Here is a 21382-nt window from a genome sequence, read left to right as displayed (position 1 = left end):
TGTTCTGACTTTCTTTGGCGATTATTTGTGAGGTTGAAGTGGAAGTGAAAAATCCTTCCCCCCCCAAGTTCCTTTCAGTCATGGTATTTAATTTTAGCAATAGAAACCACAACTAAGACATCATTTTTAATAATTAAAATTTTGCAAGGCATTTTAATGTGAAAATAAAGCAAAAAAACACCAGATAGCATTTAACGAGTATACTATATATTACAGTTTCTAGTATTTAGTTTTTATGTCAGTGAAAGCACAACTTAGTTAATATTATCTGAATTATGAATAGCTAACCTGTTGTTCAAGTGTGAGTTAACAGATTCATGAATTTGGAATAAAAGAAATTATATGTGCAGAATATAAATGATTAGATGAAGAATACTGTTTTATTTTACTGTAAAGTTGACGTCTTTGGTTCAGTTTTGAATTTCTCTTTTCTTTCTGCTGTAGGAACTATAGCCAAATATTTAGAATATCCTGTCTATAAATTAAATCATTCATCAAGTTATATATATAGAAAATATTTTGTAAACTGCACTAAAAACAAAGAGACAAATTGCTGAACATTACTATGAATAATCTAAATTCTGTGTAATTCATAAAAATGAGGACTGAAACAATAATTAAATGGATTTCTGTCAGACTGTTTTAATCAACTTACTACTGAAGTATCAGTCCTGGACATTTTACATTCATGTATAATATGTTTTTATATATTATGTAAACACAGCTAATGCTTACTGAATGATTAGCATGTGGTAAAAAGATTTCAGATTTCATCCTTCTTGTGAGCTAATCAAACTGTTTACAGAGTTTTCTATAATGTGCGGAAGAAGATTAAGATCCCCCTCAGATGTGAGGAATCATGTTAATCACAACACAGCAGGGAGTGTCAGCTTCTTAAAGAGTTGAGTGAGAATGTGACCCTTTCATCTTTATGATGATATTTTGTGAGGTAGTTTTGAGACTTTCTCTCATTTGAGATATGAGGTTAATAACCATAGTCAAAAGACTGCGAGGTGAAGAATTCCCTTTTAACACTCGATTTTCCAATCCAGAGCTTAAGCTGTCAATAGCTAAACTGTACTGACCTTTGGCTTGTAACTGCAGGTCAGCCAAATTTGCACATATTTGTGAGCTCAGCTCCGGAAACCTGAGGCACAAAGATGCAACTTGAAAATAAGCCTGAACTACATCAAAGCGTCTTTCCCAAAAACAACAAAACTATCCAAATATTTTAAATTACAATGATTATTTTTCTTTAATATTACAGCTATCTTTCTCTGACGTATACTATAGCTATATACATACAATTATGTAGCATATTTTCAGGTAACTAGACTTTCATTAGTCTCACATGAAGTTGTATTGTTGGTTTTTCCAACACAGCAATTCAATTTTTAAAGAATATTTTTAGGATGGAAAGTTGGTACAGTGGTTAAGAGCAATGATAGGTCTTGAAGAAGACTCAGGTTCAATTCCCAGCACCCAATTGGTAGGCCTCTATCTATATCTCAGTACAAAGAGATCTGACTATCTCAACTGGCATACATGTGTTACATTCACACTCACACACATAAAATAAAATAAACTTTAAGAAAACGATACTGTTATTTGTTGTTTATGTTGCCATGACTAAATGCCTTACACAATCTAACTTGAGGGAAAGGGCTTATTTGTCTTGTAGCTAAAAATAAAATGCAGTTCATATTAACAGGCAAGGCATAAGGGCAGAAGATGAGGTAACTTGGAGCAGGCTTCACTTAGCAAACAGAAGACAGGAAGTGAGGGCAGGCCATTAAATTTCAAACCCTATGGCTGCCACTGGTGCATTCTGCCTGAGTAGTTCTACTTCTGAAGAATTCCACAGTCTTCAGATACAGTGTAATACTTTGTGGACCAAATGATCAAATAGGAAAAAGATTATCATTTACTGTCTATAACCATTTGAGAAACGGAGTTTTATCACTACAATACAGAGTAATATGAAATCTATCAATACATGTATTCATTGAGCTTGCTCACAGATTGTAAGTTATCTTCTAACTCTGATGAGGAGAGGCTATGACTCCTTAACCTCCATTTTATTGTGAGTCTGAGTTTTTAAAGCAAAAATCTGGCCACTAACTATATGGGAGTTTTTGGTTCTATTAACTCCATTCTATCATATCGGGTTATTGACCTTACCTGTTCATTGATCTCACAGAGTTCCTGAAACACAGACTGCCAAGTCTGTTCCTGCATGTTTCATTGCCACAAAGAAGAGCCATCAATGACTAACAAGGACAGGGACAAAACATTTATTTACCCTTGCAAAGTAATCCCTGCTCCCAACTGTCTCAGTCCAGTGACCCTTACTCCTGAAATATTTAAGTCTCCTAAATGAGTCTTCTGGTTGTCATTATGTTATTTGCTTTCTCAGTACAAAAATTAACAAATTGATATTTGCATACACTAAGAACATACCCAAGCCTCAAATAACATTATGGAAAAGCAATATAAAATGAATGCTGAGAAGGGCAGTCAATAGGGGTAAAGAGAAGTAAATTTAAATACTGGCCTGATTACCTGAGTTTCAATCTCAGGACCCATATGATAGCAGAAGAAAACAGACTACTGAATGCTGCCCTCTCACCTGCGCATGTGCACCATGGCAAAGGCACTACACACTACATACAGAATACAAAATATAAAAAGCTCTTACTAAATATGCAATCCAGCATACACAGTCAAGACTGCTTAAATTTTATTTGGAAAATTTAAAAACACACATTTTGTAAAAAGTAAAGGCATAAAAATTGTTAAGTGTTATGTTTTAATGTTTAATAAATGACCAGTCACTAAAATTATCAAATCAAAAAATGATACTAGGAAGGAACTTGGAGCATAAGAGCCTGGTGTTGATGTTGAAGTAAGTGCTTAAGAGGTTATAATGTTGCCTTGGCATGGATTTAACTCATGAGTGCCCTACTTCAATGTTCTGAAGAGCTGTAATATTGCTCTACCACACCCAGCTCTGTCTTTGCAGAGAATCAGCACTGAAAGCTATGTTAATAAATTATAAGTTCACTATATAAATTCTGAAAAGTATTGAAAGGAAAATACAAATTTATAAGAGATAATTGAGCAACAGTTAAGGATTGCAAGAAAGCATGAATGTTTAGACGCTACCAACATGAAGTAGGTAAAAGGCATAATGAAAACCACTAAGTAATTTCTACTCATTTCTCATTTGTCTTCTCAGTGATGTTTGATTCTGGGTGTGCAAGGCAACTCTTCATAATCAAGTATGAAATAGTTTGCAAGGAATATGGTTTTTCTAAATTATGTAGAGTTGGCATGTGTGAGTTATTGACTGGAAGGGTAAATCTGTGAATAAATTATTAGTGTATGTTTTAAAGAGTGACTTCTATTTTCTCTGAATCTGACACTCAGAAATTGGTTACCTTTCTATTGATGTTAAATCCATGATATCCAAGGTATTCTACTTAAAATAGTACATTAATATGTTAAGTGGTTTTAAAATATAGTCTTGTCATTTAACTTCTTTCCAGGGAAATAGAACCAGGTCATCTTACTCACAAATGTTTATCAAATCTACCAGTATTTATTGCAAAAAAACACCCAATTTTCTCTGAAAACAGAAGCACAACCACTGTCTATGAAAAGTCTTATTCTGTCTAGTTTTTGTTCAAACAAATGTGAGAATAACAAAGGTGAAGTAAACACATTTAGATGTGTAATGAGAATTAGCATGTATAAAACAAGATGGAATGCTATCACATACTAAAAGATTTAATGTAAGTCACTTTACATTCTATTGAAAACCCATCCAAAAATGAGCTCTTTCCATTTTAAAATAAACTCTTCATATCCTAAATTCATCCACATCACACCCATTGCAGAAATGTAAACACAGACAATTTAAATGGCACATTAATGGCCACACATATGCAACCCTGAAAATTGCATGGATTATATACTAAATCAGATAATGTGATAGCAAAGTTACTAACACATTTATTAATACAAAATATTATTACAACATAGCCAGATGGGGTATGAAAAAGATTCATATGCAGAAACTAGATGGTTGAAAAACAGAGGTAAAGAAATGTTAAATAGAATAAATAAATTCTTTGGTGGTGAAGAACACCACTATTTAAAAATTAAATCAGAATAACTTCCTTTTTATGAAATATAGACAGTGATAAAGAGGTCCTCTCTACATTTTAAACAACAGCATTTTTGTTCTTCACTGATTTAATTCAAATTGGTAACATCGATCAGATGGTTAACATCTGAGAGGCAAAATAAATCTCTCAGGGATGGTCTCCATGAGAAGGCAAGTAGGAATAAAATTGTAACTGAAAAGATTTCAGATGAGCTCAATCAAGAAGCACAGCATGAAAATGGGAATAGGTCACCTGTAAGCTTACAGCACACACATGATTACATTGTATGGACAAGTGATGTTTCCAGAAGATCATGACTATCCATTTTTATGCCATAAAAATCAATGCCACATTTGCTTTCATACTTAAACAATAGAAATGTAAATCCAAACATAATACAGATAATACAGGGGTGGGGAGATGGCCCAGTATAAACTGTCTGCTATGCAAGCATGAGATAGAGATATGTGGATCTCAGTGGTTGACTATCAGTATAGCAAAATCAGTGAGTCCCAACCTTGGTGAGAATGAGTTTCAACCTTGGTGAGACTATCTCAAAAAAACAAAACCAAACAAAAACAACAACAACAAAAAATAAAACAACTAAGGTAGAAAATAAGAGCAGAAGATATACCCATCTCTGGCTTTCACAGATGAAAGCATTAATGTAGTATCCTGTGTGGCAACTAAATAAAGAACGCCCGCGCACACGCACGCATGCACACACACACACACACACACGTGATCAACAATACTTAAAATTATGCCTGGAGAAATGGCTCAATGACAAAAGCACTTGCCATGAACAGTAAGCCAAGCGTTTGAATTCCCCAAACCATATACAGGCTGAATTCTGTAGCAGTTTCTAAATCCAGTAACTGTCTACTTGGTGTACACAGCAATTGTACATCAAAGAGACGATGCTACAAACAGGTACTCCCCCAACCCCACCAGTATCATGGCACATGGGCACCCCTACACATAAACAAGTGATCACATACAAGCATAAAGGAGTAATACACCCAAACACACATACACACAAAACATTCTTTTATAGCACACTATGACTAAATTCATGTGTTTATTCCTTCTATGAATCCAAGATTAAGTTTTACTTGTTCTTCGATCTAGGGAGCTTTAATTTAGAAATAGGCTTTATATATATATATATGTATATGTATACATATATATATATGTATATGTATACATATATATATATATATGTATATGTATACATATATATATATATATTCCAGTTAATAGTGAACTCAAATTAGAAAATAATGAGGTAAAATCCTATTGTTATAGAGTAATACCAGTTCATATCACTTATAACATTTTAATAAATTATATCACATTTATTCATGATGAAAGATTACTCTGCAATATCATACTCCCTATGTTTCATTAACAAAATTATCTCTTTTGTTTAAAATTCCACATTCTTCGATGATGATTTTATGCCTTTTCAATCTAATCTCAGTTGTGATTTCATTTGTCAAAATAATGTCAGCTTAGCTAAAACTTTAGCATATTATGGCTCATTTTTCCATGTTTCACAGTTCTCAAATAGAGACATCATTTGTGACTCCAACAATGAAATCTCATGTTCATGAGTTAATATGATTTTTAAAATTTGGGATGGATGTTTTTCTCATGAATGTGTTTTCTATTTAACCTAGATATCAGTGAAAACCTTGCTACTTTTAATACACTTTGCTCTTTTTATAACTGAAGGTAATTATAGTTTTAACTTATGAGAATATTATTATTTATGTAGAACTGCTAACATCTTCTGGGGTTGTCAGCAACCAGTTAGATGTAAAAGTTGTCACACTAATGTCTCCTTATGAGGAAATTCTTAATAATTGGTATGGTTTATAACTGTTATCTATGTGGGAAACCTAAAAGATTACCATTTTAACCCCACAAAATTATTAGTGTTTTCTTCCAATTTTTTCTCATTCTTCAAGTCTTCAACCTTTCTCCCTTTCATCTTTGCCTCTTCATCCGTCTTCTTTGGATATATACCTCTGCTGTCTGTGTATGCACTTATCTACACTTCCTTGTTTATAGTTCATGTTCTCCCTTTGCTTCATTTGCAGTGTACCTCTGACATTTTCTTCACATTTAAACAAAGATGGTTCCAACTTCGTTGGTCTTTTATCTTTATTCCTAGTATCTATTATCTTCCTTTTGGGAGTTGAGACAGTAGTTTAGAATTATGTGCAGAAAGAAACTCTAAGATGTTTAGTCTTTGAACCAGTAGGAATATAATTTTTACATATGAGGCTCTCAGTTTCCTGAACAACAGTGAGTTGGAACTTAGAACAAAGAAACATATGAAGACCCTGTCAGTGAAAACACATGAGAGAAAAGGTCACTTCCCAGTCTTCACGTCAGCCTCCCCTCACACTACTTCAGATTCGTAGACCCAACCAGCTTTCTTGCAGAAAGGAAATCAATAAAATAGTCACAAATTGATCTTTTCCTAAAATATCTTACACATTCATGCACCAAACTTAAATTTCAAACAGGTGTTTAAAGACCCCATGTGAAAAAATTAAGGCAGGAAGAAAAGCACAGGAGAGGTAAGAAAAATAACTCATAGAAAATGACAATTATGCCTCAGCGTTAGGAAATGGGTACATTCATTAGAATTAGATGTAATGTACCTTTAACATGAGGACAATCTGACAGCAAAGCCTCCATAATGCTCTGTGACTACATCCACGATTCCTTTTATTTATTGGTATCTTTTTTTCTGAAAATGTTTAGGCCAGGTTTTCATTTCATTACTATAGTTTTAATTCTATAAAAAAAAACAAAAAATGATGTCAGAATGCTCTCTTTTCATGAGAGTAATATTGTCTCATGAATTTTCTACTGTGTTGCAACAGAAGCACAATACTGTTTTGTGAAAAAATAAAGCACAAACAAATTTGCAAGGTAGGGTGCAGAATTAATTCCATAAGAATATTTTATCCTTCATAGTTCAATGTGCATAAAAGCTGAAAGCAGTATAATTTGTTTTCTTAGCTTGTGATTATGTTTATAATCTTCAAGATATTTTCAAGTTTTGAGAGAGATCTTAAGTTGGCATTACATTGTGATTGTTCTGTATGCCACACTTACAGAAGGAAAAGTCCCGAAAAACCTCTTAATGCTTTAACATTTCACCAACGTTTCACTGATAAGGGCCAGATTATAATCTCTCAAGTGCAGTTTTACATATTTGGTATCCAATCTGGGAGAAATAGTTTTAGTAGACTCTGCTTTGCTTTTTGCTTCCTTCTCTATTTCATTTGAAATGAGGTCAAGCTACTGAGAAAAGTAAATACATTATTGTATTTATCAGCAATCTTGTCACCACTTCTTCCTTCTCTTCATGCTGGTCCTTCTTGTACACCTTCCTTTTCACGACAAATTTCAAGTTCTCAGTTTCTGAGTGCTTGGTAACTAATTGATATGATAATCAGTTGTCTTTATCGTGAGGTGTTGTACTCAGTATTTTAGTAACATGTGATACCATCCTTGATTTAAAATCATTGTTGGAAGGGCTCCCCTTTATAGTTCCTGGAGCTCAAAAGAGTCAGTCTATACAACCAGAGATGGAAATGATGCTTGGAAAGCTACATGCTTCTAGAGTATAGATTACAGCATGCAAACAGAGTTGGAGCCATCAGGTTTAGGAGTTATGAACATCGAATAACTCCTAATATTATTTTGGTATACCATATCAGATACTTGGTTCAAATTTAACTCAGAAAATCTTCTTCACTTTTCAGTTATTATAATTTCCCCTCTACTGGAAAGGAAAACAAAACAAAACAAAAACAGATGTTTTGGTTCTGTCTTTCTGTTTTAACAAGGTGTAATATCTAACTGAGGGCTGCAAGACATTGCTTCTTTTTAAAATTTTATTTATTTTATATCCAGGCTGCAGTTACCCCTTCCTCTGCTCTTTCCAGTCTTTCCCCTCTACCTCCTCCATTTCTATTTAGAAAAGGGCAGACTTCCCATGGACATCAACAAAACATGGCTTATCAAGTTGCAGCCAGACTAGAAACTCCTCTTCTTAGGAAATATAGTATGAGGAATATACTTTCAAAATGATAGATTATAAATGACATTTGTTTCTCTGGCTAAAGATCCGGGCAATTTATTAAAGAATACAAAATAATGTAAATGTTCACACAGCAAATCTCTACTACAACTGACTCTCTATTTTACGTTTCATTAAACTCCTAATATTCTGCTTGAAAGCAATCCAATGACAAATAATAAAGTCGACATTCTTCTGAAACCTGCTGTCAATCAGTTTCAGTAATGTTTACATTCAAACTAATACAGCAAATATGCCATAATTATGATTTGTGAGTAATCTGCTTTAGATTTTCAGAAAGAAAAATTTTGAAACTTGAAATCAAATTTTGAATTTTGGTGACGTTTTGGAGTTCATACTCTGTTCTTTGAAGTTTAAATAAAACGATATTAAAATAACTCTCCTGCATATATCTCTAGAAATGGGTATCCAATTCATTTATTGAAGATTCAAATAAAAAATTCCTCTGATGCTAAGATGATTTAAAATGAAATGTTAAAGCTGCCAAATATGTTAAATAACATAGTTTATTAATCAGATATGTATAATATTTACATACTGATACTATTGCTACTGTGGCAATCTTTTTGTCTTAAAACTACTTTAGTAGGAAGTAAAAATTGTGATTTTGATTTTTGATTTTCTGGTAAGCTAACACCACTGTACTTATCTTTAGGTTAAGAGATACTATGTTTCAAGTCCTCTTACTTACTTTCCCAGCTTTTCTTTCTTTGTAACACTATGTCTTATGATCTGATACTTTTATTTTAGTATTATATTTATTTTAGTGTTGTTTCTCTCTCTCTCTCTCTCTGTGTGTGTGTGTGTGTGTGTGTAAGAGAGAGAGAGAAAGAGAGAGAGAGAGGCAGAGAGAGAGAGAGAGACAGAGAGAGAGAGAGAGAGAGAGAGAGAGAGAGAGAGAGAGAGAGAGAGAGAGATTGACACAAAGGATGGGAAATTTGGTGGATGGGGGAATGAAGAGTATATCTAATAAGAATAAGGGGTGTGTGTGATCATTGAGTGAGACTCTCAAAAAATTAGCTTCTTAAAAAAGTTACTGTGTATTTAAACTGTCTTGTATTGTTTTAAGTACTTTTCACCACATTATTATTTTAAATCTAGAATATATATTTTTCTTTTTAAAATTAATATTTTAGAGATTATAATATAATTACATTTTCCCTTACCTTTCCTCCTCCAAAATCCTTTCATATATCCCTCACAATTTTTCTTTTAAAAGTAATAATTTCTTTAAAAAATAAAGCCTGTCTTTTTACATTTTCATATGTTCATCCAATTTATTCTGATTACCCATCTTCCTACCTTTTTATCCATATTCCATATTAATTATTACCAATGCACAGTCAGCCTCCATAAAAGTATTTTTCAGTGAGTCATGTAGTTTTCATTTTCTTGGGAGAATCTTGTTGAACTGTTTATTAGAGTCTGGTGGGCTCCTCATCAGGGTCAATAGATATCTAAATTCAATGTTTTTCCAACTCCAAGTGTGGAGATATTTATAATTTTTTTAAACTTTCCTGAGGATTCTGAAAGCAAAGTCAGCCACAAAACACAGACTCAAAGCACACACCTTTAATTCCAGCAGCCAGAAGTTAGGAGGTGGTGTTACACACCTTTAATCCTAGGACTCAGGATTAAGAGGTAGACTGATCTCTCTGAGTTCAAGGTCACATGAGATTGAATCATAACCTCTATGGTTAACTCAGACAGACTTTATTTGTACAAGCATGTATCACCACATACAGGAAGTAGAAACTGCAGCTGTTTCTAAATACTAAACTTAAACACCATTTCCAATTTGGTTGTACTTGGAGGGGAGTTCTTTGGGAAACCAGTCATGAGATAGCACTCACGAATGGGATCAGTGATCTTATCCAGGAGCCTCCAGACTGCTTTATGATCTCTCATATTTTGTTTTTTATGAAAACATTGAGCAACCTATGACCCAGAATAAAGTTTTTATCAGACATTAAATCTGCAGGCAATCAGATATTAGATTTCTAGATGTATTCTGTGATGCATAATAATCCATCCACTCTATCAAGTGATGTTATATCAGTCTACATGGATTAACCTGGAAATTCTAATATAGCATGTGACAAGTGTCTAAGTGAGAAAACATTAATATAAGTAATCTAATTTTAACTTTCACCGACTATAAGCTTCACATATGCTCTGGATGGTACCTTAGTTGGGTTTAAGAAATTTCTCTCCCCTCCTGACTTGTTATACAAGAAAAGAAACAAGTTGAGTCATAAACACACCTACTTTCCTAAATTCATCAATCAAACTTCATAAGAATTTGAGATAATATAAATGTTTCATCAATTACATACATGCTCATTTTATTTCCTTTTGCTGTTTTCCTTCTGTTTGAATTTTTAGAGTTTCATAGATGTCTAAAGTTTTCAGTTATGTTTAGTTCCTGTGCAGGATGTTTTGATCAGGAAATTGGATCTCAAAAAGGAAATATGACATAGAATGCAATTAGATAAACATTCAGCATCAAAAAGCCCATTAAATCTTGGACCCAAGTCATTAACTCCCTTTTCATGGGCAGAGTTTCTATTCCCGTTCTGTGTTGAATGTCAAGAGGATACAGAGTCATTTGGATGAAGAATTTGCAAACTTATTTAAGATGACTTCCTCTGAATGGAGGAGATGTGATTAACTTTCTGCAGGGTTTCGTTGCCTCCTGGAGTATGACATATCAATATCAACCTGGAAGAAGTCATGGATCTTGAAATGTATAACCTACTTCAGTTACTGGATGGCTGACATTTTAATAAATGATGCTGCCACTGTGAGTTGACTCCCTGGCCCCAAGTTCATGAGCAAATAAAATATTCTCTTTCATTTTAACTGGAGTGCTACAAGCTAAGAAATGTTAAGATTTTCCAAGAAAATATACATAACCAAATTTTGTAGATGACAGTATTGACCTCTTCATACATCTGTTCTAAACTATTTCACTAGTTTCCTTTCAATGAACAAGTAAACTGAGAGCGTGAATACTTCTGAATAGATTCTACAGTCTGACAGATGTTATCTTGACCTGTTTCTATGGAGTCTTCCTAGAGACAGATTGGGGAAAGAAAATGATTTGACATCAGTGTAAAAGACAGAGTAATGTCAACAAAATACAGGGGTCAGAAAGAAGCATTATGCAAACCTTAGGTGAATAATCCATGTCAAGATATGCTCTGACCTTCCAGGAGAACTCGTCAAGAAGGCAGCTCATCTGGAAAGCTTGACACAGATAGTATAATAACAGGCAGCAAATCCAGCACTTGCTTACAATCAAGATTTTTCTTGAGTACTCTATACAGGTGACCGTCATGCTTCACAATATATTGATATCTCTTTTAAGCTTACTATTATCAAGGTTCATTGTCAAGAGACAATACTAGAAACAACATCATAAAAAACAATGATTTGCAAAATGTTTTGTGTCATAACAAGATATCTCAATTTTCTCAAACAGAATGTAAGACTCTCAGAATAAAATAACTTCAGCAGTTTTTTTTCAGTAAGAAAAGTAAGAATCAGAGAAGGTAAAAGACTTGACACGCATATAGAATTGTTATATGGTGAAGTTAGAATTCAAATGTGATCTACTGAAATGAAATGTCATTTTCATTCCACTCTACCGTATCAATCTAAGTAATTCAGTTCTCAAATTGTATTGAGAGGAAACATGAAACTAAATGTAATATTTCAAGGAGATATAGAATGAGTTCAAACATATGAATCCCGAGATAGAGCTCACGTTGTAAATAACCAAGCTTGTCAAGAAATGAAAGCCACTCTGAGCTATAAACTGAGATTTGATTTAAATGTCATATTTGAATACTGTCCTCTGATCCATCTTCTATCATAAATTTAAAATCTAATTTTAAAGAAAAAGAAACCAAACATGTCTTTTTTTTACATCAACATATAGAAAATCATATAATAAGCTATGAATCTTTAAGTCATAATTTTAATCAAACCATTCAGTTGATAAATACTTTTCAATCCTTTTAGATATTTTGATATTTGAGATTTAGGACATAATTCTCTCATGCTTATAATTGCATTTCAATATTACAGAGAAAATAAATTTCAATATTTTTCTTAATAAACATAGTCAAGACTGCTAGACATGTGAGCTTCTTATTACTTCCAAGTTTATAGCAGAAGCCTGTAAACTAGGAAGAATTTTCCCAGTTGTCACTCTGTAAAACTAACAAACAGCAGTTGTTTGAATCATCCTAACAAGAAAGTCTTCAATTATATATATACTAAAAGCCAGGTAAATAATTCAACCAAATAAATACTGCATAATGTTAGTCATTTTTAAGATACTGAGTGAATTGAAGAAAGCACTTGTTTGCTTTTGGTTTTTACTTTTTATATGTTTCATATATTTACTATATATGCTAACATATATTATTTATAAAATATACTTAGTAATTATTAGCATATATGCTAATAATTATCTCTAAATAATTATTTTGGTGTTATAATACTACTCCGTGTAAAGAACAATTTTCACCAACAGATGACTTTTTATCAAGTCTCTGTTCTGTTTTTGTTTAAACATACAAAATTACTTCATCATTTCATATTATGGAATATAAAGAAGAATACAAAATAAGCCTGGAGTATATCTCCCTACTTCAATTTAACATTAATAGTTTAAAGAAGTGGAATAAACAGTCAACATGAGTCTCAATATAATTGTAAATCCTAAAGAGTGTCTGCATGGTTAAACATGCCTGTTACTAAGATATTGCTTCATGATTGACTATTACATGCAACTGTGTTGGGAAATGGAAAATCTACATACTATTACTAGTTTCTTTATGGTTCCAGTAATTATTGCAGATTCTGTTCAGGCTTCTCCCAATACTCCCAATATCAGTTTTGTTGTAGGAAATGAGCTCTTTGTCTTAAGAGCTCTGATTTGACATGGTCTGTTTTAAAATATTGCTTCCACTGGTAACATTAGTCATACTAATGTTCTAGCTAATGTTAGAACTCCCATTGTTCTTTTATCCATAGTCAGATGTCAAAGAATTATAAAAACTTAAATGAAGAGTATCTTGATGAAGCCTTCAAGTCTAAAGACAAATGGTGTAATTATTATTTGGGTATTATTTAAAATTAACAGAATTCTGTCTAACAAAAGTACTATGTACTGGGCAGTGGCAGTATTTGCCATTAAATTCAGCATTCAGGAGGCAGATGCAGATAGATATCTGTGAATTTGAGTCCAGCCTGGTCTACAGAGTGAGTTCTAGGACAGCCAGGGATGTTACAAAAAGAAACACTGTCTTGAAAAGAAAAAAATGTACTTTGTCCTAGAATGATCAATATCAACATAAGAATAGCCTACTTGTCTTAGCAAATATCTAAGGATGTAGAAGACATGATACAAGAAGAGGAGGGTCTCAACCTGAGTTCTGTATCTGGGTTTGTTCCCAAGTTCAGGAGAGCTTGGGGGAATTACAAGATTCCATTTGGAAGAATTTTGGAGTTAAGACTGAAGATCTTTAAACTTTGCACTGTTAAGTATGAGCCTAATTGCTACTCCATGTATGCTCTGATGCAAGTGGTCATCTCAGGAAACTGAATACCCCATAGCTGGTGAAACTTGGGATTGTAGGAAGTCATACAAGAATTCCAGAAAACTGAAGCACACCAGAAAACAATCTAAGAAAGATGAGCATACAGCCTAATTTGTAAATGAAGGCAGCCAAATATACATTTTTAAGAAGATGTAATATTCAAGAATCCAGAACACAGTAAGACATTGTCATATTAAGTATGAAGTCTTTTGTAAGGTGATTAAGAATTAGTTTTTCAGTAGTAGTTAGCATCTCTCAAAAATTTTTCAACAATCAACTACAACTCCAGTCAAAGGTAATACATTAATTGTAAAGCTCAGAAAAAATATAATTATATTTAAAGAAATACGTTAGAAATTACAGAGTAAAAAGACTAGAAAAATAACTAATCTTAATGGATATTCTAAGTAAAAAAGTGAAAAACAGAAGAGGAATCTATAGGCTTAGCAGGAGTCAAAACCATTTGACATGTCCTAAATACAGAATGCTTATCCACACCCTCAAATAAAAGAAGGCATGCCTTGGCATGACTATTGCTGAGTGATTGAAACAGATCTATATATCATTCACCTATAGAAAATTTCAAGTCGGAAAACACAAGCTGTGACTGTTTTGTTTCTGCAACTCTTGAATAAAAGTAATGGAGCTAACACAAGATAAGTCCACAGACATAGGTAAATTCTAATTAGAATGAAATAATCAAAATGTAAAAAAATCAGGAAAAAAACATGAATGCAGAGAAATATGACTTGCTGTCTGTAGACAATAGCAACGTGAACAAGACCTGATATTTTCTTTGTAGCTACAGAGACATGAAGGAAATCTCCCACAATGCTTTGCAATTGATAACATAAAAGCATTATCAACAGTGATTTCAGTAAGTCAAGACATTGTGCTTATAAAATGAAAGGAAAAACCATAAGCTCCTAAAGGAAATACACTAGGAGAATTATCAGCTGACTTCTCACTAATTATAGCACATTGAAGTTTACTGAACAAAAATAACCTGATGATAGAGGAGTAAAAGAAAAGCAACAGAAGAGGTAAAAATTAGTAATGTATGGAAAATTCCTCCTTACCTTGAAGAATCAAAGTAATTGAACCATTTGATGCAAATCTTTTCAGTAAGAGGAATGCTTGCGAAAATTAGCCCTGAATACATGACACAAGCTAGCAACAATATGTATACTGAACATATTGTATGTATTCATTTATAAATATACACACAAAACATATTCATATACATATATCATCAGTTAAAGAAAAAGAAAAGGCTTGGAGGGAGGAAAGGGAAGGTATACTTGTATTCTCATTCAAAAATTTAATATTAAAAAAGAATGGAGTATACAAGAGCAAAACTCATTCAAAATAAAATACACAATAATTGTAATAGTATTAGGAAAAGCAAAGAAGCTGAAACACAGTGAAATTTTTTTGTGTTTGAAGTTTAAGAAAAAGGACTTGCACAGGTAAGATGATTTCATTAGGAAAGTTTGTAAGCAAAAGGATACAATATTGAAATCTAATTTTGCCCAGTCTCATAGGAAATAATGAAGTACTCCCAAATATATATGCATAGTATTAACTTGACTCTAACACAGAAAAATTAAAGAAACTATAGAATACCTATCATGAACATAAAGATGAGTAAAATATTTCAAAACTGTGTTCAAGAATGTATAAAATAATTGCATTCAATATATAAGTAAAAATGCATTCCACCAATTTCAGGCCATTTAAATTTGCTAAAAATCTAAGCTTTCTGTCTTCAATTTTAAGATCTTACTAATATATTCATTAGACTTGTAACCCTAAAATTCTTTCTTTACCAATTGGATGTTACATACAAACATCAGATTTGCCTGATATATCTATAGTTTACAAAGTTAATATGAGCACGATAATTTATTAAATTAGTTTTTCATACACTTTATCATATGTAATATTTTTGTCTTGTAATAATATATATTATCTTTTAACACTATTAACATTAAATGAGAATTTTCAACATCATTCTCAGATTTTAAAAAAATTGTTGGGAGAGTTCTATCATTTTGTGCTTACTTAAGTGGGCTTTTATAACTCAGTTGAAGTAGTTATAATACCTTATTTTATAGTGAATGTAATTCTGAAAGCAATACTTTTAACTCTTGGAAATGAGGAGATAATTTTTAAAATCTGGACACTTTGCAAAAACAATGCACATTTTCATTTTGGGCGACTCAGTTTCTCAACTGTGTGGATGGTGGGGAATGTCCAGCTGTGTATTCTGATTACTCTATTTTGCTTTTGTCTCCTCACAATTCAGAAGTAGCCAGATGGTTATAAATATTTAGTAATCTGAAGGCATTTGAAAATTATCAAATCTGTTACATTGCAAATAAGAAAGCAACATACTAATTTCAATTCACTGATTTGCAAATCTAGAAGCAGAGAAGCATGAAAGGCAAGTAAATTCAAAGAGTTCCTTACTCTGCCATGCAGCTGTCTCGATTATCATGTAATTAAGTTAGGAGAGAGACAGACCTACAACATAGCAACTCTGCCTTCTAAGTTAATATGTTTCAAAACTCCTGATTGATGAACACTTTTGTATGCCTTCACTACCCTTGAGTACAAAACACCCATTGTGCACAAATCACACTTATGTCTCCACACTTAGTGGCTCGCTGCATAACCCTCTTCATTCATTAGCATCGCACATAACCTCTTTGATTTAGATATCTGCACTACTCAGGATGTAAGCATTTCATAAGAGCACCTGGAGAACATGTTCTTCATGCTTTACTAATGGATCAGAATTTTCTATGATAAACAGATTTGAATGCTACATAGGAAAATCCAGTGTTAGCAAAAAAGATTCAATGTGTAGTCAAACTCCATGTTTATATTGGCCAACATGAAAGGAATTTGGGGGAGTATCTAAAGTAAAGTAATAATGACTTCATACTATTTAAGTATATAATTACATAGTTCTTCCAATGAATCAAACTAGCTCTAGAACATAAAATAAATAAACTGACAAAATATTTTTTTCTTTTTTTAAATTTTATTTTCCAGTTTAAATTTAGATAAGAAACAAGGTTGCTTCACAAGTCAGTTCCAGGTCCCTCTCCCTTACCCTCCCTTCCTCCCGTGTCCTCCCCCCAACCCCCCCCCGTTATCCCCTCATTCCCCCAGGGAGGGTGAGGCCCTCCATGGGGGTGTCCATAGTCTGTCATTTCATATATGGCAGGGCCTAGACCCCAAGAGTTCAGGGTGAGAGTGCACCTCACATTGTTCTATGGGAGTCCAAAGTCCGTGTGTATACTTGGGATGGGTACTGATCTGCTGCCCAAGGCTCAATAGATTACCTAGATTAACAATGTGTTGATTTAGTCATTTTATCCAATTCACTTATCTAAGAAACATGATTTATTGTAAAATATAATATATCTTCTTTATTGAAAAGAATTCCTAGTATCATTATTTTTTAATATTTTAATACAATTATGCCATTTACTCATTTGCTCACCATAAATATCTAATTTAACACCCTCCACTCTTGTGCTCTTTCCATCTTCTAAGAAAACATGAAAGAAGTTGCAAGCTGAAAGTCCTTATTATTGAGTTCCTAGTCACACAGAAGCCTCAAACGTCACACTCAAATACTATAAAAATAACAGTTATATTCTAAACTACTAGAACACCTATATTAACAACAAATTCCTCTATTGGTATCAGGTACTTAGAATGAGAACATAGTAAATTATAACACAAGTACACAAAGTTGTGTACAATACTGAATATGTTTGAAATAAAGACAAAATTAAATTAGCTGTGAAAAAAAGAAAGATTCCTTGCTCAATTAATATGTTGAAGTTTTGTTTATAGTCTACCAGTTTATAATATTTTGGCAGAAAAGAGTAGATAATAGCAATGAGTAATCTTTAGAATTTCTTGTTTTTTTTAAATTATGATTGTTTGTTGAAATTGTAATTCTTTGATAGACATTACTGGTTGGCAGGAAAGTATCATTCAAATGAAAATAGAACAATAATTACATTCAAATCTTTCCAGGCCATTTGTTTTTGTAGTTTACAAAGAAAACTAGGAAAGTTAATAATTATGACAATATTGCTCTGGTAGTATTCATATTATCTTTCTTCAGTAAGAAAGCTAGCCAACGATCAGACAGTTTAGCCCATGTCTTTAAACTCAGCACTCAGTTGGTAAATGTAGGCAAGTCTCTGTCAGTTTGAGCCAAGACTAGACTACACAGTGAGTTCCAAGACATGTAAATTTCCAGAGGGGGACCTTGTATCAATTAAACAAACAAACAAAAAAGATTTCACACAAATTTAGCCTATAATAATATGGTTCCTCAACTGATTCAAATTATCTCTGAAATTAAAAAAATCTATTTAGAAACTTTACGATATGAGAAAGATAAGCACAACGAATATAACATCCAGGCCAGCACAAGCTGAATTTCTTCATGATTTATGGCTTGCCCATATTTGATAACATCAACAATAGAGTCTAACCATTAATTTCTAGAGCCTAACTAAGAGTAAGGCAGTTGCTGTAATGATGGGTAGGGGATGTCTAAGAACCTCATTGACTAATGATTCTGACAGATGTACCACTTCTGGAACTGGGCTGAATGTTTGTTCACCTACAGTGTCTAGAAGGAATAGTGTTTCCTGTCATAGCATAACTCCATTTAAACCCTTTTTATGTACATGTGTGTGTGTGTGTTTTAGAAAATTTCTCTGGTAGAATGTTTCAAAATTAATTTTCAATTGTCTTCAATGCTAGTTATTTGTTCCTTTACTCACCCCTCTATAATGCCCTCATGTAAATCTATTCTACTCAGCTCTACTTATAATACTTGTATGAGAGTAACAATCAGTCACCAATTGGATGTAAAGGCTGTTACACAAGATAAAATATATAAACTGGAACCGTTTATAGAACCAGGAACCTGAGGTCTTGGTAAGTCATAGGCCCCAGGAGAAAATCTACAACTCTTACTAAGATAAATAGATGTAGACTTAAAGTAATTCCAAATGATTTATTTACATATTTATGGATTGGTATATTCATCAATCTTCATGAGAGATGTTTTCATTATAACATATGACAATCAACACAGGTGCCATATTCGGTCAACACCACAGTATAACACTAATAGTTAATAATATAATATAATATAATATAATATAATATAATATAATATAATGATTTGTAGAACAAAATCTAACACATTGGAATTAGATGAATTAAAAAAACAATAGAAGGATAAGAGTTCAATAGAAGGTACAAGAAACAAAGAATACTCATGTGCACACTCAGAAATCTCATAAAAATTCAATTGGAACATGTACACCAAATCTTTTAGGGTAGAAACAAAAAATATATGAATAAAATTAAAATAAAAACTATGGGATGCAATTAAACAATGGCACTTAAATACGATATCACCAAACACATGGATTTTCATTTATAATACTTGGAGACTGGAGAGAGGTATCATTTGCACAAACTGCTTAGGAGACTAAGGAAGGAGAATTGCTTCCAGTACAAGGCAGCCAGAACCTGTAAGGAAAGGTCTTGCCTTGATATGCCATACTTTGTTCCTTCTGATGGGAGGCTTTACCCTTTCTGATGAGTGGAGTAGAAAAGAAAGTGAGGAGATGTACCAGGAGGAGAGGAGAGAGGAGAAACTTTGGTTTGTGTGTAAAATAAGTAAAATATTTAATGATAAAAAATCTGGGGTTTCAAAAATGGACCCTATATGAAACAAATCAAACTGTAAGAACAGATCATTTTTCTACATCATTCAGCTGTCCATAGCTAGTGATTTTATTACAAGTTATTTTGGTTTGATATGTCAACTTGAGACAAACTATAACATTTGGGATGAAGACATTTCAATTGAGACAATTCTCTACCATATTGGTCTAGAGCCAATCCTGACGGGTATTTTCTTGATTAGTGATCAGTGTGAGGAAGCCCCAGTCACAGTAGAGGGTACTATTACACTGACTTCCTTCAGTGATGGGCTGTGAAGTATACCTTTAAGTAAAATAAACTTCTCATTATCTATGCTGCCCGTAGATAAGGGTTTTTATCGCAGCCATAGATCACAAGACTTAAATCAGTGTATTTTGACAAGTAACACTTAAAATAGTATGTCTACATAGAAGTAAATTGCCTGTGTCTTCCTTCAGTGTACACAACTGCCTATGACCTAGAATAAGAGAAACAAAATTATGGTGAAATACTTTCTCATAGTTTAACAGCTAAATTTTTCATATGATTACTTTTGCTCATTTCTGTCTCTTTTCCCAACTTTTTCCACATCCCCCTCCCCACACAACAACAAACTCTAAGGTTATATTTTGTTTTCTTATCCTATTTTCATCATGTAAATATAGTATAGGACTCACATACACATATATATGTACATGTAACACATAAAAGTAATCATGTATAAAAGTATAGTACTACAAATACAGATAATTAACATACAGTTATCTGCAAATATAGTTATATATACTTGTATATAAAATGAAAGCTGCCTATTATATCTGTGTATTGAATCTACTATATTAATATGAAGAAACTCTAAATATGTTTTTTCATGTTTTCTCAAATTAAATGCATATCAATCCAATAAATGAGGTGATATCATTTTAAATGGACAGTGAAATTATCCAAAGATACTTACTTCTATAATAGAATATAAATAGAAATTTCACATTACTACAAAATTGTGGAACAGATTTTGTTTTCCTCCCAAAATACCTCTATCACCTATTGAGCAGAAAAATGTGCTAACTAAAAGGAATGTCAAATCTAAAAATACATAACTCTATGAGATATAAATTCATAAGTAAGTCAGATAGTTTTATATATTTCTCTCTTGTTTGGGGTTTCACTGTGGTGCTTACTTCACAGATTTCTGCTCTTGAAATTCTTATATGAATTATGTATGACAACTGAAAACAAGACAAGTTGAAGTGTGAAGTCCCTGAGAAGGATTAACATCCAGGAATAGTCTAAGGATAAAGTTGCATCAGATTCTCAATTCTACATCAATATTTATCCTCTTTGTTGAGGTTAAAAAGTCTGTGATATTTAATGACAAATGAGCCTCATTTAAAAATGTACCAGGTATACAGTGAAGTATCCTAAGAGCATATCGTATCTGGTCATCATTGCAGTGAAAATGATATACAAGATAACTACAACATGCCTCAGGCAAGGTTCATGTCTGTCCCAATGCAGTGGCCAGGCTACCAGACTTTAGTGCCAAGTAAACATCAAGAATTTGTTGTACAAAATGATAATCCCTGAGTGAGTAGATATAAAATATTATGTAAAAGTAGATCCAATACTTCAAAACTAACCAGATAGCTCTGTAACTAAGAGCCTGTCAGTGTGAAACCTTAGACACTGGGTATTTGAATGTTGTGATTGAAACATTA

General features: G+C 32.7%; 1 protein-coding gene across 3 annotated transcripts in view; it reads right to left on the bottom strand.

Moving 5' to 3' along the window:
* Cdh18 (cadherin 18) overlaps window positions 1-21382 on the bottom strand; it is a 796302-nt gene that overhangs the window by 339355 nt on the left and 435565 nt on the right. Inside the window, exon 1 of one of the 3 annotated variants that reach the window (XM_040757659.1) lies at window positions 6845-6944. The exons of the other annotated variants lie outside the window; for them this stretch is intronic. The gene's annotated coding sequence lies outside the window, so the exon portion shown is untranslated. Of the gene's footprint in view, window positions 1-6844; window positions 6945-21382 lie in introns of those variants that run through there. 3 annotated transcript variants of the gene reach the window in all.

Source organism: Mesocricetus auratus, unplaced genomic scaffold (assembly GCF_017639785.1).
Source record: "Mesocricetus auratus isolate SY011 unplaced genomic scaffold, BCM_Maur_2.0 Super-Scaffold_100015, whole genome shotgun sequence".
In the NCBI taxonomy this organism is placed as follows: domain Eukaryota; kingdom Metazoa; phylum Chordata; class Mammalia; order Rodentia; family Cricetidae; genus Mesocricetus; species Mesocricetus auratus.
The sequence above is the reverse complement of the archived record's forward strand: the minus strand, read 5'-3'. Positions and strand labels throughout refer to the sequence as shown.